Raw genomic sequence first — 12,501 nt, forward strand, 5'->3', positions numbered from 1 at the left:
TTATGGTTGGATATAGGATTTATTTACCATTTTTAAATAAGAAATAATTCACCAATAAATATACTTACATATCAAACTCTTTGCATCTTGTATCCAAACATCAGTTGCTACATGTGGAATTGCTAGCTTTCAAGTGCTATAAACGTCGCCCTTCCCATCTTCTATTATGACTACATTCCTATTAGACACAGCGTGGCATTAAGGAAGGGCTGCAGGCCTGCATTTAAAGGCTGTTAATGCATGAGGATGAATAGTTTTTTAAAAAACTGTGCTTATTTACATTTTCCTTAGCAACTGCTGTATCCCAGACTCTGATCCAAGGCTTTCTCAGAGACCCTACGAAAGGATAAAGGGAACCTAGTTCTGTGTTCTTGCCCAGGGGCAGACTTGGCAAGGTCTGGTCTGGGGCTTGGGCCAGAGTCTTGAAAGAGTTAAGGTTCCTGAGAATGTGGCTTTTCCCCCTGCAGAGACTGGAGTTGTCAGTTCCAAGGCCACTGTGTTCTTGGTCTCTGACAAGCTTGAGATGCTCTGTGTTGCCTTTGTGCAACATTTCCTCATTAGCTTTCTGCTGGCGTCGTCCCGTTTCTCCCCCTCAGAACTGTGTGTAAGAAGCTGTCGTTCTTAATAAACTTGCCTGCATGAGCCATTGATGACATGAGAACTACTGATCACAAGCTCTGCTCTCTAGCTTTTATCTTCTTTATCTTCTCATCCCCTGTTCATCATCCCCCGTAGGACCCTGTCACTGAAGAGAAAATAAAATAAAAATGACCTGCTGGTTCTGGGCATTGGCCAAACACGAATAATGTCAATTTAAAAATAGATTTTAGAGGCAAAAGCATAGTATTTAATTCTTAATAGATGTTTCTTTTATTATTAGAATGACATAAGTTCTGTTACATGCTCCCAGGCCATAGGTATTTCTCCCTTTATGAACTATAAACTGCTTTAAATTTTGAAGCGAAATGCTTTGGGGAGGCAAAGTGGACTTGTATAATAGGCTGCATGCCTCCATAATAATCCCACTGCTCAACATAACAGCTTTAGATCTTTAGGATTACCACAATATAGAGCAAATCCTGGACTGTAATAAGGGCAGAGGTCGTGAGTAAATGTTCCACAGAGATGAATGAATGGCTTGTGATGCTCATGCCCTTATTTTGGTACTCAGGAGGCAGAGGCAGGAGGAAACCCATGAGTTTGAGGACAGCAAAGACTGGCTTAGTGAGTTTCAGGTCAGGGAAACTCTGTCTCAAAAACATACAGTTAGAAAAAATAATAATATTAAAATAAATGGGGAAAAGTAACCAGAAAGTTTGAGTAGACAAAGAATTCCAACTCAAACGATTTCTTAGACACACCATTTCCATACTCTATGAAAAGTTAGAATAGTTGTTAAAAGTACACGTTTCAGGTTAATGAAATATTTATAAAATGGAACATTTCACTGTTTTCACAATCAAGATCTGTTTGTAAAGATGAAGTTTCTCATTAAGGAAGGAACTAGGGCTTGGGGGATGGCTTAGTCATAAAGTGGCTGTCCCATAAGCATGAGATCCCCAGTGCAGGTCCCAGCACTCAGGTCAAGCAAGCAATAAACAAAAAACCCATGACGGGGTGCAGTAGTGATTTGTAACTTCCTGAAAAGCTCTGTCTCAAAAACTAATGTGAAAAGAGACTGAGAAAACTTCCACTCTTGATCTTTGGCTTCTGTATTCATGCACACAGAGATATCCTCACACACACACTGGGGGAGGTCTAATGTGATTAGCTTGACACACATTTGTTAAGATCACCATACAGAGACCACCAGATCAGTTTGAGATGATAGCAAGAGTTGGATTAACTATTCAGCTACTGCAAATTGTCATTAAATAAGCCACCCTCCTTCTTTCTTAGAGTATCTGTTTTCATTCTTTTAGATCTAGATAGGATTGCCAGTTAATGTAGTATATAGGACCTAGACATTCAGCCTGAAATTTTGCTATTTATTTATATTCATGCATCATTATTATCAAAACCAAAATATAGAATGTTTTCACAAGTCTAGAAAGTTCCTTTGTTCCCACCTCCAATTTTCTATCCTCTCTTGAAACCAAGAGGCCACAAACTCTGACTTTTGTCACTGTAGATGGACTTTACTATTTGAGGACTTCATTTAAATTGAGTCAATAGTGTACATTTTTAGCAGAGATTATTTTATTAAGCATAAAATATTTTAAATTTATTTATGTTATTTATTGTCACTCCCTTTGTTACTGAATGGGATGTAGCTGTATGGATATTCTGCAATTTGTTTATACATTTCCTGTTGAGTTGGAGCATGTTTTGGGCTTGAGGCCATTATGAACAAGGAGGCTATGAACAGAGCTACACAAGTCTTTTTGTGGGTATAAATGTTTGCTCCCCTTACATAAATCTCGACTAGAGGAACTGTGGCATTATGGGAGGAATATCTATCTGTTGTATGTAATAGAAACTTAAGGGTTCTCTGGAAAGTCAGTTGGATGGTGTTTTATTGGGACAAACAAGTAAAGGAATGTGTCCTTAAAGTGGACACAGGTGTGAAAGGCTATGGCAGACTCGTGAAGGAACGTTTCACTGAAGCAGACACAGGAGGGAAGATGTTCTGCTAAAGCAAGCACGTGAAAGGGCATGTGATGAAGGATTCTTGCTAACGACATGCATATATTGGTCCACCTTACATTTCGTAATTGAGATGTCAGGACTTCATAGAAAGAAATACCCCCAAAACCCACGGTGGAATACTGTAATTTCTTGGTGCTTCTGCAGACTTAGGCTGATCGTATGCACATGCTGAGGCAAAACCCATGCTGAGGCAAAACCCGTGGAGGGTATGTGATGTTTGGGGGGTATAAATAGGACTCGAAGGTGTGACAGAGACAGAGCTTGGCTTGCCGGTACAGGTAGCTGCAAAACGCTTGTGGGTCTTGAGTCTTTGTTGATCTCCCCTTCCCTGAGAGAGGCACAGCTGAGAACTCTGGGTGTTTCTCCTGGTCCCTCCTGCTAACTTGTGCCAAAGCTGAGGCCTGGCTGTCTCTGGTAGGTTGTGTCACCGCTGTTGCTAACCCGACTCTACTGAACTGGACTGCTGATGTATCTGTGAAATGTTTGCCAGTGGATCGAGCTGCTGCTGCTGCCTGCTGACCTGTGAACAGAACTGCTGATTTCCAGACAACACAGACAGGAGTTGCTCCAAACACATGTGATCAAAAGATTTGCAACTCATAATAATGATAACTTTTCCATAGGATTTTTATTCACAATAGCCCCAAACTAGGCCATCTTTCTTCAGTGTTTTGTCATAGGGGATTTTTATTTACACGCTTCTTTTCTGTAGTTTCCAGTCTGTCATTGAAAGCATACACAATGAATTTTAATTTTAGTTTTATGTTTTTCACTTGTAGAAATTTTTCTTTAGACTTTTCATTTCTATGTAGAAATATCCTATTCTGTTAACCACTAAGACCTTTAAAACTTTAAATATATTTTCAATTACTATTTGTAGTCTTTATTAACTTCAAAATCTGGGCCCACTTGGTGTAAAATATTTTACATTGTTTATTTGAAGATTAACTTTTGTATTAATACACACACACGTATATATGCATATGCATGTCTGTGTTTGTGCATGTATGTGTGTACAGGTTTTCCAAGTATCTCATTATTTTCTAAATTTCCTTGATGTCTGTTGTAAATGTTTCCTATTTACCTCTAATTTTATTAATCCTACTCTTCATCTTTTGGTTAGTTGGCTAAGGGTCTGTCAAACTTGTTGAATTTGTTTTCAAACAACCAACTTTTCATTGATTATTTGTTTTTTTTTTTTTTTATTTCTATTTCATTGATTTTGGTCCTGAGTTTGATTATTTCTCCCATCTACTCTTTTTTTGTGTGTGTGTTACTTATTCTTATTGTTCTAGAGCTTTCAGGTGTGTCATTAAGATACTAATAAGAGATCTCTCCATAGGCACTTAAGTGCTATGGATCCTTAGAACTTGCTTCATTGTGTACTGTAGGTTTGACTAACTTGTGCTTTCATTGTTATTCAATTCTAAAAAGTTTTAATTTCCTTCTTAAATTCTGTTTGGACCATTATTCATTTAGAATTGAGCTCTTCAGTTTCCATGCATTTGTATATTTTCTGTTGTTTCTTTTGTTGAAATCCAGTTTTAGTTCGTGATACTTAGATAGGATGCAGAGTGTTATTTTAATTTTTAAATATTTGTTGAGATTGGCTTTGTATCCTAATATGTGGTCAACTTTGGAGAAAGTTCTATGAGCTGCTAAGAAATTAAGTATATTTTTTAGTGTTCAGATAGAATGCTCTGTAGATGTCTACTAGGTCCGTTTGATTTATGATGTTATTTAACTCCAATATTGATTGTATTAGCTTTTGTCTGGATGAACTATTGATAAGAATAAGGTATTGAAATCACATACTACCACTCTGAGGATTGGTATGTGATTTTAGCTATAGTAGTGTTTCTTTTATGATTTGTTTGCTCATGTGTTTGGTGTGCAATGTTTATATTCTTCTTCTCTGGATGTGTTTTCTTTCCACACATATGTTGTACCCTTTCCTATCTCTTCTGCTTAGTTTTGATTTGAAGTCTATTTTGTCAAATATTAAAATAGCTACACTCCTCTGCTTCTTGGATTCATTTGCTTGGTATATTTTGTTTTCATCCTTTTACCCTAAGGTGATGTCTGTCCTTGATGGTGAGGTACTTTTCTTAGATGCCCCCAAAAGATGAATCCTGTCTATTAGACTAATCTATTTGTCTGAGTATTTGTACTGGTGAATCAAAACCATTAATGCTGACAGTTGTCAATGAACAGTGTTTATTGATTATTTTGCTGCAGTGTAGCCCCTCCTATCATTCACTCTTGTGGGATTATTCATTCATTGTGTCCTCTTGAGTGTGGTTGACTTCCCTTCAGACTTTTTCCTTCTAGTGCCTTCTGTAGAGCTCAATTGCTGAACATTGCTTGAATTTGTTTTTGTTGTAGATTTTTTTTTCTTTCTTCATCAATTGTCATTGATTATTTTGCTAGTTATAGTAGTCTGGGCTGGCATCTGTGGTCTCTCGAAGTTTGTAAAACCTCTGGGCCCTTCTGGATCCCAGAGTCTCCATTGAAAGACAGGGGTTATTCTACTGGGTCTGCCTTCATATGTGACTTGATGTTTTTCTCTTGTAGTTTTTAATAGTCTTTATTTATTCTGTACCTTTTGTGTTCCAATTATTATATGTTATAGAGGATTTCTTTTCTGGTGCTGTCAATTTTGTCTCCTGTATTCTTTTGTAGCTTGATAGGCATCTCTTTCTTTAGATTGGGGAAATTTTCTATAAGTTTGTTATAAATATTTGCTCTGCCTTTGACCTGGGTTTCTTCTCCTTCCTCCATACTATTATTTGTAGATTTGGTCTTTTCATAGTTTCCCAGATTTCCTAGATGTTTTGTGGATGGATGTTATATATATATTTCATTGGCTGAGTTATTGATTTCTTCTACCTTGTCTTCCAGACCTGAAATTCTCTCTTCCATGTCTTGTACTCTGTTGGTAAGGCTTACCTCTATAGCTTTTGCTTGGCTTCTTAAAATTTTCATTTCTGGGTTTCTGTTGGATTTTCTTTAGTGATTCTATTTCTTTGTTATCTACTTTCATGTCTTTATTGTTTTCAGTATTTTATTCAACTGTTTGTATTTTCACAGCCTTCTTTAAGGCATTTAGTCATAACCTTTCACAGATTCTTTAGCATATTCCTCCTGTTACTTTCAAACCTTGTCTTGTGCTTCAGCTAAATTGTTTTTCTCAGCATCTATTACAGGTTCTGAGGGCCAATATGGTTGCTGGCTTCTAGAAGAAACATACCATCTTGGTTGTTCATGTTTGTGTTTTTACAGTGGGATCTAGACAACTATAGTTATGACATTTGTAGTGTTTTTTTTTTGTCTTGATATCTGGTCTCATGTTTGTTTGATGGGTGTTGTAATCTTTGGTTGCTGCTGGTCTCTCTCAGTCCTAGCTAAGGGCAGTACTGGATAGAAAGTGTTTCTGCTGTTTGAGGGTTGTGTCTATCACAAAGAAATGGAGATGCACTAGAAGGAAAGAATGAAAGGGGTGGCAGTAAAGATGTAGAAGGACTCTGTGTCTGCACCAAGGGCTGGAATCCTGAGGGGATGGAGGTAAGCTGTGAGGAGGGTCTCATGCAAGTAGGCTGCATCAGGACTAGGGGTGTTGAGAGACTACTTGGAGAACAGGAAGGATAATAAAGGTTGCCTATGTGAGTCCCAGCCACTGTGGCCACTGTGGGGTCCTGGTAGAGAGTGATTCTGTGGGCTATCTGCACTATTCTAAATCACCAAGGACACTCTCAATGCAATCTGTTGGCAATGAAACTATGGGGATGCAAGAAGGAAAACTCAGTTTAGCCTGACTTTTGTTAGCCAGGCTGGAGTCTGACACCAGGCCAGTTTATTTAGACATATTTAAGTGTAGCATAATTTTGGAAAATAATTTCTTGGTAACAATTATCCCAATCCCATGTGTACAATAATACTTAAGGCATGATTAAGCTTAAGAAAAAGTGCATTACCTTGATGATGGGATCTGTCGCTTAAGGGCCTAGGATCTGGTGTCATCTCAGAGAGTGTAGAGGTCAGCAGAATATAAACTACCTGTAATATCTACCTTAACAATGGGTTCTATTGACTGAGAAATAAAGAGAAAGGTCTAGGGAGAAAGAGTCTAGGATAAACATTCCAGGGATTTGGGTAAGGCCTGACTCTACAGATAGCAAAGGTCACCAGGTCATTCAAATATTCACTCACAGTCTTCTGGGTAGGAAACAGGTAGTTTTACCTCCATTGAGGAGACAATTCTTTGTGATTAACATTTCTGGTTTCTCCCATGCTTACCTGTGAGTACATATGCCTTCTATATCCATAAAGAAAGACTAGACAGAAAAACACACAGCAACATGGCTGAACTGTAGAAACTTAAGATTAAAAAGAAGCTCCTATTTCAGTTTTAAACTCAAACATTAACTTCCCTCAGGGACACATTCCAGGAGAAGCACATTTCAAAGACTCAAACAAACATTCCAGGAAGAAAGACCCAAGATAGAGGAGTATATTAGAGAGATGGGCCCTTAACACTTACCTAGTAAACCTGGGTAAACAGAAGCCACTCAAGCTGACCCTCTTTGTTGTAAAAGATAAGGTACAAATTTGAGTTACTTAGAAACCGGGCCTGGGAACGGCTGTTTGAAATCCTTTATGGTTACTGTCTAAGAAATAATTAACTGTCCTTGTGAACTCTGTAAAAATGGTATATAAGCTGCCCTTAGCTTTAATTTGGGGTTCTTCTTGCCTGCATGCAGGAGAACCCCAGTATACTAGTTATCATCTTATTATCAATAAACCTCATGTTATTGCAGCAAATCCCATCCATGAGTGTTTCTGGGGGAGCGTGTCCCCTGGTTTTGGATCTTTCAGTCCAACAGAACCCTGGAGAGAAGAGTTCTTCAGGCTTGGAGTAGGAGGGACAGATAAGTGACCATGGACTTCAGAAGTGTGTGCATGAACCCTGGGACAGACAGGCTGTGCTGCAGAAGCAAGGGAGGAAGGGAGGGTGGGGTGGAATGAGAAGCTGAGGAGATCTATACAGCAGGGTCCTTCAGCTGCAGAGGACAGAAGGAAGCTGGACTTGGGAGGGGGATGGGACTTTTAAGCTGTGAAAAATAACAAGTGCATTTGATGAAGAGAAGTCAGTAAAAAGAGTGCACTCAGAAGTGTCAGAAGAGAGGAGAAGCAGTGAGAACCGCTCACATCTGCTCTGTGTGCTTCATGTGTAGTCTTGTTTGTGTTTCCTAAATTCACACTGGTTCCCAGTATGAAGAGGAGGGCTAGTCTCACACTGGGCCTGGTGCTTGGTTTTCACGTAAAGAATGGGAGGCTATAGGACTGTTCCACTTGCTCTGTACTTGTGTGTTTTAAAAACAGCATTTAGAAAGTACAGGGGGGAAATCAGTTATAAAGTTATAAGTGATGTAGAATTATACTTATAAAGTTCCTAAGTGATGTAGAATTCTGGGTTAGTTATGGCCTTCAAGGCTCCTAGATGTGGAGTTCAGTTTTTCAAAATACTAGGACCATATTATAACTTCCCAGAGGCATCCTCCCATTGAAAACCCAAAGTTCTGGGAACTATTTATTGATAGCCATACGGTCTCAAATTAGGGCCTTCCAGAGGCTCATGACCCCCATGATCTCACTGCTACAAACAACAGGATTTTAATCATGAGGGAATTTTTATTTGAGCATAGATGATGGGAAAATCATCCAATCCAATACAAATAGACAGAAACTTAACAGCTGAAGCTTACCTGTCATTCTAGAAACTATGAATGCCAATAAAAGCAAAGAAAGGCCAGGGAGCAGCTTCAGCCTGAGGTCCCCTGGAGGTATCCCTTCCACTGAGCAGCTTCTCTTAAAGGTTCCACTGTCTCCATCATCCCTGATTAGCTGGAAACAAAGGCGGTGACTCACCAGCCTTTGGGGAAGCTGTACTTAGTCCTTAGGAGCTGAGGTCAAGATGCTTTTTCTTTCAATAGTTTTAAAAAATATTTGAGGTAAAGGAGAAATGAGGTAGAGAGGAAGCAAATCTGACATGTACTGATATGGAACAAGGGTCTAGGAGGAGAAATACATGGCAGTTCTTTGCAATATTTTCAACTGCCTGTTTTGCATTGCCCTTCAGTCTACAAGTTAAGAATAACACCCATTGTCCTCGTACTCTGTCTGTGGTCCAGCTCCAGGATTTTTCTTGTCCTGTAGTGATACTCCCCTCCTCTGATCCCAGTAGCACACTCCTGTCCGCCATCACTGACTCTGTTTCAAAGTCTACCTGGCTGCTTCCCAGAATCCTTTGTGTCTCCTCTCAGGGGTCACTGGCTGACTAAACTATATAAAGGAATGGTATCACAGACTCTGTCTTGGTGGACACACCCTCCCTTTCTGACTCAGTCTTTGTATGTTTCACTTTTAACAGTTCTATGTTTTTCAGGATCTGCTCCTTGAACCCAGAGCCTCCTTCACAGTGCACAAGCTCTTGACCACTGAGCCTAGCCTAGTAAAACAAAACAAACAAACAAACAAACAAACATACAATTTCCTTGTTTTAAAATCACATTTACTCTGGAGGGGAGCACACATGCCATAGAGCACTGTGGAAGTCAGGATAACTTGAGGGACGTAATTCTCTTTCCACCAGAGGGAAGTCTGGGGTAAAACTCAGGTCTTCATGTTTGGCATATATATATATATATATATATATATATGTGTGTGTGTGTGTGTGTGTGTGTGTGTGTGTGTGTGTGTATATTACTTCATATATATATATATATATATTCTGGCTATATGGCATATATAAAAAACTCTGGTCTGTCCACCTTCATGCATACAGTGTTTACTAGCTACATGGAGTGCAGGAGCCTTAATGTAGCCAAGAAGGTAAAGCCATGCACTGAAGAAGAGGGAGCAGCAGCTAGGAGGGGCTCTCTGTTCTTGCCGATCCACTGCTGTCTCTCTCTTCCCTAGCATTTCTGTTTTACACAATAAATATTCAAGCCTCTGCCCAGTTGTTTGTCTTACAGCAGAAAATAGTAAGTATACAAAAGGCCCCACTCTACTCCTCCCCCAGCATTCACCGTGACTTGGTGTCTGGGCTCTACCCACTCTACTCCTCCCCCAGCATTCACCGTGACTTGGTGTCTGGGCTCTACCCACTCTACTCCTCCCCCAGCATTCACCGTGACTTGGTGTCTGGGCTCTACTCCGATTTTACTTGTTCACGTTGAACCAATGCTAGAACTAAATGTCATGAGCAAGAATCTGCCCTGCGTCTCTGCATTGGAGAAAACCAGGCAGGGAGGAAGACCCTTCAGTCAGTATCAGCATGCAGGCCAGCCGTGTTGTGGCCTTCCACAACAGCAGCTGTTAGAGCTACTTCTACAGCAGCAGCCTTTGGAGCTACGTGTTCTTGGTAAAACAAAAACCAAACCAAACCTTCCTTGTGAAAGGATGTATTCCTGTGTGTCCTGTGGTTGACCCACCCACCCATTCCTTTACAGACAGGGGTTTTATTTTATATTCCCTTATCCCGTTTTAGAAAAATTCCTTACTCTAAGTACAACTGTCCTCGTGTGTCAAAATTCTTGTAGAGAAAATTCACCCTCTAAGAGACGGACACTGCCTTTTCCTCCATGAGATGTGACACCAGCCACAGCCTGGCATTGTTGTCACACTAATGTTAAAAATAACCTGTGAGGATTGAGTAGTGAGAGGATCATATCACATGCAGACTGCATGTGTGTTGTTTCCATTTTTAACCAGTGAGATTAAGTATCTTTCATATTCTTGCTGAACATTTGATTGTTTTACTTTTTGGTTTGTTTGCTTGGATGGTTGGTTTTTTGCTACATTCAACCAAAATAATTGTCATTAAAAACCTGTGGTTGCCTTCCCTATAATTGTGGGTTTTGTTTTTTATATTCCTTTATCTTCAGACTGTCACTTTTGTGAAGATTTATTTTTCATGTATGTGTGTGTCTTAGTTAGGGTTTCCATTGCTGTGAAGAGACACCATGACCAAGGCAACTCTTATAAAGGACAACATTTAATTGGAACTGGTTTACAGGTTCAGAGGTTCAGTCCATTATCATCAAGGCAGGAGAATGGCAGCATCAACACAGGCATGGTTCATGAGGAGCTGAGAGTTCTACATCTTCATCTGAAAGCAAACAGGAGAAGACTGGCTCTTCCAGGCAGATAGGACGAGGGTCTTAAAGCCCACCACACAGTGACCCACTTCCTCCAACAAGGCCACACCTACTCCAACAAGGCTATACCCCCTAATAGTGCCATTCCCTGGGCCAAGCATATTCCAATAACCTGTGTGTGTGTGTGTGTGTGTGTAAGAGAGAGGAGAGACAGAGAGAGACAGAGAGAGAGACAGAGAGAGACAGAGATACAAAGACAGAGACAGAGAGAGACAAAGAGACAGAGAGACAGAGAGAGATACAGAGACAGAGAGAGACAAAGAGACAGAGAGAGATTGTGTGACACGTGTGGGAGTGTCTGTGGAGTTCAGAAGGGGACATTTGGATCCCTAAGCTGGAGTTTCAGGGGTTCTGAGCTGATGAACCTGGGCCCTGAAAGCTGAACTGGTGTCCTCTAAAAGAGCACCAAGTGCTCCTAACTGCTGGCAGATCTTTCCAGGCCCCATGATGTGTGTGTCTTTTAATGTAATTTAAACTATCATTCATTATCTCAAGTTTCAATATTGTATATAATGAAATCCACCCAGTTGCCTTGATAGGGTAGTATTCTGTCCTCATCAGAATGCTTTTTTTCTCAGTGCCTACAAATACACTCACTGCTGCTTCCTTCTGACACAGTCTTGACAGTTTACATTTAGCTCCCAATCCATCTGTTATTTATTCTCACACAGGAAGGGAGAACATTTCTAGTTTCAGTTTTAGTCCCCATGATAGCTACTGAGTTTTAAATGTTTTTTGCTCTCTCCAAAATCCATGTTGAAATTGATCCATCAAGTATTGGGAGGTGTGGTCTTGGGGCAGAGAGTCAAGAGGGCCTTGAGATGTGTGCATGTAAGACATAACTGTTGCTAGAGAGTTGGATCCATGGGTAAGAGCACTGTTGTTCTTGTGGAGGATCCATGATTAAGATTCCCAGCACCTACTTGGTAGCTCGTGGCTACCAATATCTTCTGATCTCTGAAGATACCTGTCATGCATGTGACACACATATATACATGCAGGCAAATCATTCAGACATAAATCTAAAACTATGTCTTAAAGTCTTATGGACTGTTCATCAATTTTTGCTCTCTCCCCCTGTACCACATGAAGGGTTGTGGGGCGATGGGCTGTGAGAGGCAGCTGAGTACCTGGTCAAGCACAGGCCTAGAAACCCTGGATAATACTCTAATGGGACAAGGTGTTCTGCCTTGTTCCTGGGCCCTGGTTTCTTTCACTTATCTACAACCCCTCCCAAAGAAATGTTTGTGGCCATGGTCACACAGCACAGGTAGAGGGCATGACTACAGAGCCTCAAGAGATCTCCATATTAATGAGATACCTAAAGGCCAGAGGGCGTAGCCAATTAAACATTCCTTCCCAGACCCTCCTCCTACTCCCAAAAGGTATTTAACCTCAGGCCCGCCCTGAGGACATGGGGTATAGCTTCATCCACTTTCTGCCATGACAATAAACCTTTTAAGATCATGGACTTCCTCTTGTCTTTGGGGCCTGTTTTGGAGAACCGCAGAGGGGGCCTTCAACCAATGAGCTGCTGCCTAATCTCTCACTGAGGACCTCTCTACATTCCAGCCACAGAGGCATGTCAACTCAAGCAAGCTAGCTGAGCCAGCCATGACCCAGCTAAGTGAAT

General features: G+C 40.5%; 1 long non-coding RNA gene across 1 annotated transcript in view; it reads right to left on the reverse strand.

Annotated features, from left to right (window-relative positions):
* The window catches only part of LOC143441703 (uncharacterized), a 21,034-nt gene continuing 8,533 nt past the window's right edge, over nucleotides 1-12,501 (reverse strand). Inside the window, exon 2 of the long non-coding RNA XR_013109327.1 lies at nucleotides 1-745. This is a non-coding gene — a long non-coding RNA (uncharacterized LOC143441703). The remainder of the gene's footprint in view (nucleotides 746-12,501) is intronic.

This window comes from Arvicanthis niloticus, chromosome 3 (genome assembly GCF_011762505.2).
Source record: "Arvicanthis niloticus isolate mArvNil1 chromosome 3, mArvNil1.pat.X, whole genome shotgun sequence".
In the NCBI taxonomy this organism is placed as follows: Eukaryota; Metazoa; Chordata; class Mammalia; order Rodentia; family Muridae; genus Arvicanthis; species Arvicanthis niloticus.